This window comes from Ceratosolen solmsi, unplaced genomic scaffold (assembly GCF_000503995.2).
Source record: "Ceratosolen solmsi marchali unplaced genomic scaffold, CerSol_1.0 scaffold57, whole genome shotgun sequence".
In the NCBI taxonomy this organism is placed as follows: Eukaryota; Metazoa; Arthropoda; class Insecta; order Hymenoptera; family Agaonidae; genus Ceratosolen; species Ceratosolen solmsi.
Window position 1 is genome coordinate 3,309,348 of NW_011948427.1, and position 8,396 is coordinate 3,317,743.

The following is an 8,396-nucleotide window of genomic DNA, read 5'->3' on the forward strand; positions in this document are numbered from 1 at the left end:
CGAATTTTGATTGGAGATTAATATTCGCTTGAATATTGAATTTTAAATTTCTTTTGGCATACGACTCAAAAGCATTGGATTTTACTACGGACATTGAATAATTCTGCATTTAAAGTGAATGGACGTAAAAGTACAGTTAACTTAAAAATCGTAATAAGCAGAGCTCTCAAATGCAATTTCGCCGGTAATTCCGCCACCTTTTATTTCGTCAAATATTCGCGATTATAAACATGTTATTTTAGAATGACAAGAGATTGTTTTGTCGAGCTGAACCTTGGATGCATAAGTGGCTTACAAGTCAAACGAGGAAGCAAAAAAATCGGTGGCTAAGTTACTCAATTTCCTTGTATGATAGAGGATAAATTCAATGACTGAATGACATATATGATTTTTAATATGTATAATACGTTATAAGGAAGTAGTACATCTAATGTCATTAAGAATATTCTCTTATTTTATGAAATGAAGACATTTCGACAATTGTATTATAATTAGAATAAGTCGGAATTACATTATTCTTGATGGTGAAGTTCATGTACAAGGTGCATGTGTAAAACATGTTGCTTGAAGTTTTATAACAGTATCATTAATTTAGAAAAGTAAGATGATAAATTTGTAAATACATGTATTTTAATAATACCTTTTCGATCACAATAATTTATGCGTATGTTTGTATTTTAGACATTTCTCATTTAAAAATCTCTTTACCATAATCCTGCAATAATGCCAAAATTTCATTAAATTGTACTTTAAAAAACGTAATAAGGCTTAACGACCCATATCTTCTATTATTTTAAATGGATTTAATTGATAAAAGTATGTGCATAAATTAATAAAGAATATGTAGTATTTATTTTCAAATTAAGTTAATCAAATTACTTTCATTGTTGTTCTCAATTTTGGCAATCAATTTGATCGTGCTTTAATAAATCAGGAAGTGATAGATTAAAATAATTTTTATATAAAATTTGTAAAAATGTATAGAAAAGATATTTTTAATCCAATTTCATGAGATTTTCTTCAATTCTACGAAGTTCAGTCTCCTGTATCAGATTACGATTTTTAGATGAAAAAAATTTTTTACAATTCCGATATAGAATGTACATGCAATATTAATATACATAATATAAAAATATTTATTTACTTTGATATTTTTCTTGTTTTATTTACTTTGATACTTTGATTTTTTTTTTAAATAAAATTAAATACATATATACATTGGTGTATAATTGGTAATAGATAGATAATATTAAAGAATAACTTGTGAAATATAAATTTTTTAAGGTTTTCTTGTTCAAGTCACGAATGCATATTGAATTCAAATTTAAAATCTGAAGGAATTATTTAAATAATTACAAGGTTATGCATGTAATATATTTTCATGACTACATTGTTTTTAAATTTGCAAATATACTTTTGAATAATGAGGCCTGGAGATAAATTGGCTTTTGGAGCATTACAAGGTACGGCCATGAAAGTAAACACATAAAAATATAATTCATTAAAGAATATTCATATAAGTGGAGTGCAATATTGTTATATGACGAAACATCACTAGATCGGTATTGTTATAATGACTTTTATCAATAATACGATTTAGGAATGTTTTTTCATTAAAAGGGACCTTACAATAATCAATTAAGAGAGAACGTATTAAGAGAGAATCGTTATATCCTCGCTCGTTACGCGAACTTCCATACAAGAATCGCATTTAGAATTCTACCAATCCGTTATGCTTGGATTTATTATTTCTGCATCGATAATACAATATCATTGCAAGAAGTAAGAACGTAAATGCAACTGCTAATGATATATTGGTCATATAAGTCTAAGCGTGCATATTGTCTGTGAAAAAATGATTATTTAGGGCAATCTAGAACATTTTCTCACATACAAGAGCCACGTGTCTCCAGTATGATCTCCATAAATTGCCATCTAATAATCAGATTCTATTCGCGTGGCACCTGTAAGAGGAAAATATTCAAAATGTCTTTACGTTGAAATAGAGTTAATCTTTTTCTATTTTTAATAGTTTTCAAAACGTTTTCGAAATTCACTATAAGTTAAGTAAATTCTAAGACTAACACTATGATTAAGCATAAAAACTGCTTACGACTCTGTTGGGTTCTTGTGCTCTCAATGTTATATCATTCTAAACTTTGTTAAATGTTGAATTTGAAAAAATTATTACAATATTATGCCATAATACGAACTATTTGAAATTTCGCAATAATCTTTGTAAATGCAGGAACTGTAAAGTTATGCTGCCTATGAATTATCAATTACGAACAAAACATGCTCGATATAAAAATTTGCTTTTTCCACTCGATTATCAAGGAATATCGTCCCCTTCGTTAGTTATGGGAGATTATGCTACAACCGAAGGATTCTTTTTTAATAAATTGTATGATTCTTCTGCTTAACCACCTGCCATACAGTTTGTCACTAAATGAAAGGTCTGCTGTCTCGAACTAAATTGTGTTGCGCAATAGTAGGAAAGGCGTCGTTTTGCACGAATGTATACGCTCAGCATCTCCGTCACTCATAATTATTGTTTATTTTTCCAAGAATTTACATGTCGGTGCATTTGGGCAGTCGCTGAAAAAACAGTGTAACCAAAGGGATACGCAAATAACCAAAATAGCGGAGGCCTTTTTAGAGGTAACCTTGTCCTTTCGACTTTTTTACTACAGCCTCCGCTTTTATCCGTACCTATTAATAACTCCCTACGCTGTTATTGGCTATTGAAATCCATTACAAATCCATTGAAAAGAAATTTGAAGGGAAGGTTATTGGCCCTTGCGTCACGGGAAAAGTAATTTAAGCCGACAAAAGAATAGCGAATACTACTGTGGGAGCTCGGTGATGATTGCGTAATGGGTGCCATCGTTTGAAAGCTCGGCTTCAGCGCATCTGGTTTCACAATGTTCCTCGCGTCCATCGTTTAACAGCATACTCATCTCCGGGAGTCGCCTTCCCAGTTTACACTTCCGCGAAAGCGGAAGCACCTTAATTATCTCCATGGCGATTAATGTCCCGTGCGTCCAATCCTCGACGCTTAAAGAGGGGACGAAGAGAAGGGCCGGAGAAGCGCAGGCAGTTAAGTGAGAACGGGGCGTCACCGACACGAGGTAAATTGCCGGTGACCCGCCCGAGAGGCCCTAGGCGCTCAAGGACAAGGTCATGTGGTTATGGACGGAGGCTCGATGCGGAGTGCCGCGCGAGTCACGCTTCCCTTCTCCGATGCTTCGTCGCCTCGGTATCCACCTACCGACTTTTTGTCCATCTTCTTTTATCGTGTCTTTCTTTCTCTTTTAGCCACTATCGTCACTATTTGTCATTTCGGCCTCTCGCGGTTAGGTCGTGTGGTTAAGTTGAGCTCGGCTTCGAGCGACCTCGTTCAAATAGACAATGGCCGACGAACACGTCCTGATTTAATTTACATGAGATTAGCATTTTCAAGCACTGATATCTGCATAGTGCTGTTAATGGTCATTCGTCCATACAATAATTTCATTCGCTGTGTTAATTGTATTTTATAGACAAGTTATTCGACGCTTAACGGGGGTATCAACTGGCGTTGACACGTCTAGTAGGAGCCAATCGAATGCCAATCGAAAAACGGTAATCTGCGTATAGAATAGATATAGAAATGTTCCGTGTAGGTTATATTGTCAAAACAAAATGTGTTAATTTTAGATTAAAATATGAAAGGCAAACGATCGATCTAATTGACCCCTAAGTCAAAAATAATTTAATCTTATAATTCCTTAAATTTACGGAATCGATAGAATAACAATAAATACTTTTTTTGATTAATCTTTTTTCTTATATCAGCACCTTGGTGTAAAATATTATTCAAATAATAATATAATAAACATTTTAGTATTTTTCCCTTAAATGTCGCAGTAGCTTTGATAATGCGAATTAATATTATCGAATAATTAAATGATGAGCTGCAAATTCGATAGTATTACAATCGTATGGATTTATTTATGAAGATTTTCCGAGTTAATAATCCGAGTAATTTTGAGAATTTTTAAATAACACACACTCTAGTCTTATATTGCTAATTTAAATTCATTATTAGTTAAACTGACCTACAATATATTTTTCCATAGTGATCTTTGCATTTTCTTTCGCGAATTATAATATGTCCACTACGTGATAATTTACGTCACGATTAAAATATTTTATTAGATGATAATTTTGCGATGAAAATTATAATTTAAAATTTAACATTATATATATATATATATATATATATATATATATATATATATATATAGAGAGAGAGAGAGAGAGAGAGAGAGAGAGAAGCAAAAGTATAAATATTTTAGCATTTTCAAATTTCGCTCAATAATTGTCGTGAGATAATTCGATCGATAAAAATTTAAAAATACGTAACGAACAAGCTTTACTCCATTTATCGATGCAATAAAATATACTCAGCCATGTATTATGATGCTACATTAAACGATACAATAGGATAGAATAGAATGCTATCAATATAATAGTCATGATTATGTTTTTATGGATTTAGGTCTTGGAAGGGCGGAAACGATAAGAGATTCCATGAGTATTAACACTTATATGGCAGCCGTCAAAGCTGATGACGGTAGAATCGTCCGTAGAATCGCGTTTCCTGGGCTGAGCCGAGGTGCGTGAGAAAGAAAATAGTGGTTGCCGATAAATTTCCGCGAAATTCGGACACTTGGCTTGTCTTTCAGCTTTCTAAGATTTAGTTATAGTATTTCATTGCGAATTCGTAACATAATGACGTAGTCCTTGACACGTAATCATTGTAGTTATTGTGTAACAGAAAGCGTTGAGTTTAGTGATTGATAATGAAATAATAATATTAGCAACAATAATAACAACAAGAATAATAATATAGTATATTTTTTGTTTAATGCATTACAATTAGTCAAATAATCTGTTATTCTTATTTTGTATATAGTAATTTTTAAATTAAAAATGGTTCAAGGGCAATTACGTGATACGTATTTATGATCATAACACTCAATTTCCTGTTTTTCGTCATTTAACTGTTTTCAATTATATTTTAAGCGTATTTTTGTTAAAAACATTAGTCCCGTAAGCTTATGAGATCGATGAGATCTTACTATTAAAATTCTAAATTTTTGATGGTACAAGAACAAATATGATCTATTAACCGACGATTAGTTTCATTTTTTTTTTCAGCATATTACGAACGAAGCTAATTCTGCTATAATAATAATAATAAAACAATTTTATTTTAATTTTCTTCTTAAGAGGAATCCTTTCCATGGATTAGAAGAAATTGCAATATTCTATTTTTAATCGAATATATATCTTCAACGAAATAGAACAAATTTAAAAGCCTAATATTTTGTGACCTATTTATTAGTGGATTTCGATAGGCAATTATTAAAAAAAGAAAATCGTTAAATTTATTAATGCTTATCTTTGCATTGTACATGTCTCTATAGAATAAATGTCTCTGCCAAGCGACCACATTGTACCTTGCTCATCATAATATATTAAATAATTTATTCTTTAACTTTTTATTTGTTATTTGCAATTAAAAGAGTGAAAGAGTGAAAGAGTGAAAGAGAGAGCGAGAGTGAAAGAGAGAGAGAGAGAGAGAGAGAGAGAGAGAGAGAGATTGAGAGATAAAAGTGATAATAATTTGAATATAATATTTAAAATTATAATACATAAAATAAATACGAAATGATAAATAATAGGCTAATTTTGAATTTTTATTGCGTAATCAAGTGTAGTTTCACAGCTAACTTCAATTAGTTATCAATAAACTATATCAAATGATCGTATTAAATTACTCATTTACAAACTTTGTTGCTTATACGATTGAGAATTTGCAACAAAACACTTTCAAAACTTGCGCAAGGACAAAGTGTTGTTTGTCTGGAATCTTACACATACATGTACATTTAGAAAAAAATGTTCAGTTTATATCTTATCCATAAGAAAGAGGAACAAGATATACAAAGAGTCAAAACGGTCAAATAATCTATCGCTTTTATAAAAATTGCGTTGACTTTCCTTTGGTATTTTATTACAAAAAATTGAATCAGCCATCTCTTTTCTGTCGCAAGGTTTCATGTCACTTTGTCCTAATAATAAAATAAGTTGTTGCTTTATAAAGATAATGTATTTCGTAGTGACCAAAATGATTGCCTTTGTAATATATATGGAACCTACATTAAGCAGTCGTAGATAAAATTCTGAATATCAATGGACACTAACGCACTTATTATAGATAATATATTATGAAATTATATATGTTTAATTACATTCCTACATGTTTCTTATATATATATATATATATATATATATATATATTATACAGTAATAAGCGCTAAGACTTATAATCATAATATTTTAATTTCTTAATTGAAAACGCTTACTTTTAAAAATTTGCTTAATATTTTAAGAATAAAGAATAAGAATTGCCCGTAAATAATATATATCATATTTTATAACTTGTAAATAATTAAGAAGACTTGTTGAAAACATATATAAGTTAGAATTCAGACGTATATCCCTGAATAGAAAGTTTCTCAGTTTCGATCGAGCATACATTCGTAGTGTTCGTTCTTAATAATATTTGTAGCGATGTAATTGTTCATCCTAAAGCATACATTTTCCTAACTACGGTTTATCAATTGAACGCTAATTTATGCGAGAGAGGCTGAATGAGCAATTTGGGAAGTCGAGCGTCCCTGTGGCTGGCTTACAATAACGAATGTCGAGCGAGGCGCAAATGATGCTTTCGGTATTATGCAATGTTTCTCTCGCACGAGCGACTCACGAAACGTCAAATGTATTTAATTCCGATTGCGACGAATAAGCGCGCGCGCGCGCAAATTTACACGAGAGCTACGATTTGCGTGAATGTGCGCACGCGTGTGTTCGTCGTTGCCTGGATTTCTCAATGTCACAGGTAAACGTGACCAATCACATATCGCGCGACAATATAACGAGCGAATATAAAGAAGAAACAAATGGTAATATTAGTTATACAGCTGTGCGGAGAAGATTTTAGGTTATACGCACACGCGCGCGCGCAAATATATATATACATGAACGTAAGTACGGGGAGATACGTATAGATGGTTAGCCGTGTGTAGTGTAAAGCTCCTTTTTCTATACAATAATGCTCTAAACGACTAATGATTATACTATAAATACTAATGTCATAGTAATTTTATCAGACGATTCTTAATTTACTATGAGTCGTATTAACAAAGATCTGACTAAACAACGCACAACCTAAAGAATGCATAATGACACTTAAGGACATAATAAATAACATATAGTCCTGTTGTTTGCTAATAATAATCACGAAAGAGAACGTAAAATTGTTGTGCACTGATCAATTTCATATGGTGAACTTCATCGAAAATGTTTAAATTTAGCAAAAAATGAGCGCGTAAGAGAAAATCTTGTTAAGCCTCGCCATGTAAATGCTGAATAATGGTCATTTTTTATCTCTAATTAAATGATTAATGAATAGTTATTAAGTAGTGCTAGTTTGTATTTGTAGTGCTAAGTTAATGAAACCATAAGTTTAGCAGAATTCAGAATTTAAAATCGCAAAAAATTATTTTATCAGTATAATTATATTTATGTGCTTATAATATGAAATTATATGATTAACGGTTGTGTTAAATTTTTCAGATTTAATTTTATTTCCAAAGTTTCAAAACATTGTTTTTTCATTATTCACTTTAATATTTATGGAACTGGCTAGTCTTTGAGGGTAATTATCCAATGCTTTATGTTGCCTTCTGCGAATTTTTAAAGTTAAAAAAAGAATGTTAAAATTTAGGTATACCGAAGAACATTGGGTTTAAAAAAGTTTTTGTTCAATATTTTAAAATATTTTAATTTAATCACCTTTTTTTAATGCTATTAAAGAAATAATGTTTCATAAATTCATGAATTTGTTAATAAGGATATGTGACTTGTATTAAAGCTTTTTACATATTAATATTGTTTTCAAATTAATGCACTAATTAATGTATCAATGGCAGTCTAAAGAAAGAAAAAAAAAATAAATAAAAGAATATTCAAATATGTCTGCGCGAGTTTTTAAAAAACAATTAATATTATTCTTACACGAATTTCGCTTTTGAGATGGCTAATTCGAATAAAGAATTGACAATGAAAAAGGGTTAATGTAAAAGTTAAAATGAATGAAAGGAGATATTCAAAATTTTGATAACATCTGTCGTTGGCCTAAACGTACTTATTTCGTATTTCTCATGAATATTTATAGATTTCCTAGAATTCAAATATTTATATAAATATTTTATTGGTTAGATATTAGATGGGCACATTGTAAAAAAAAAAAAAAACAAAAATAAAAAAAAAAAAAAAAAAAA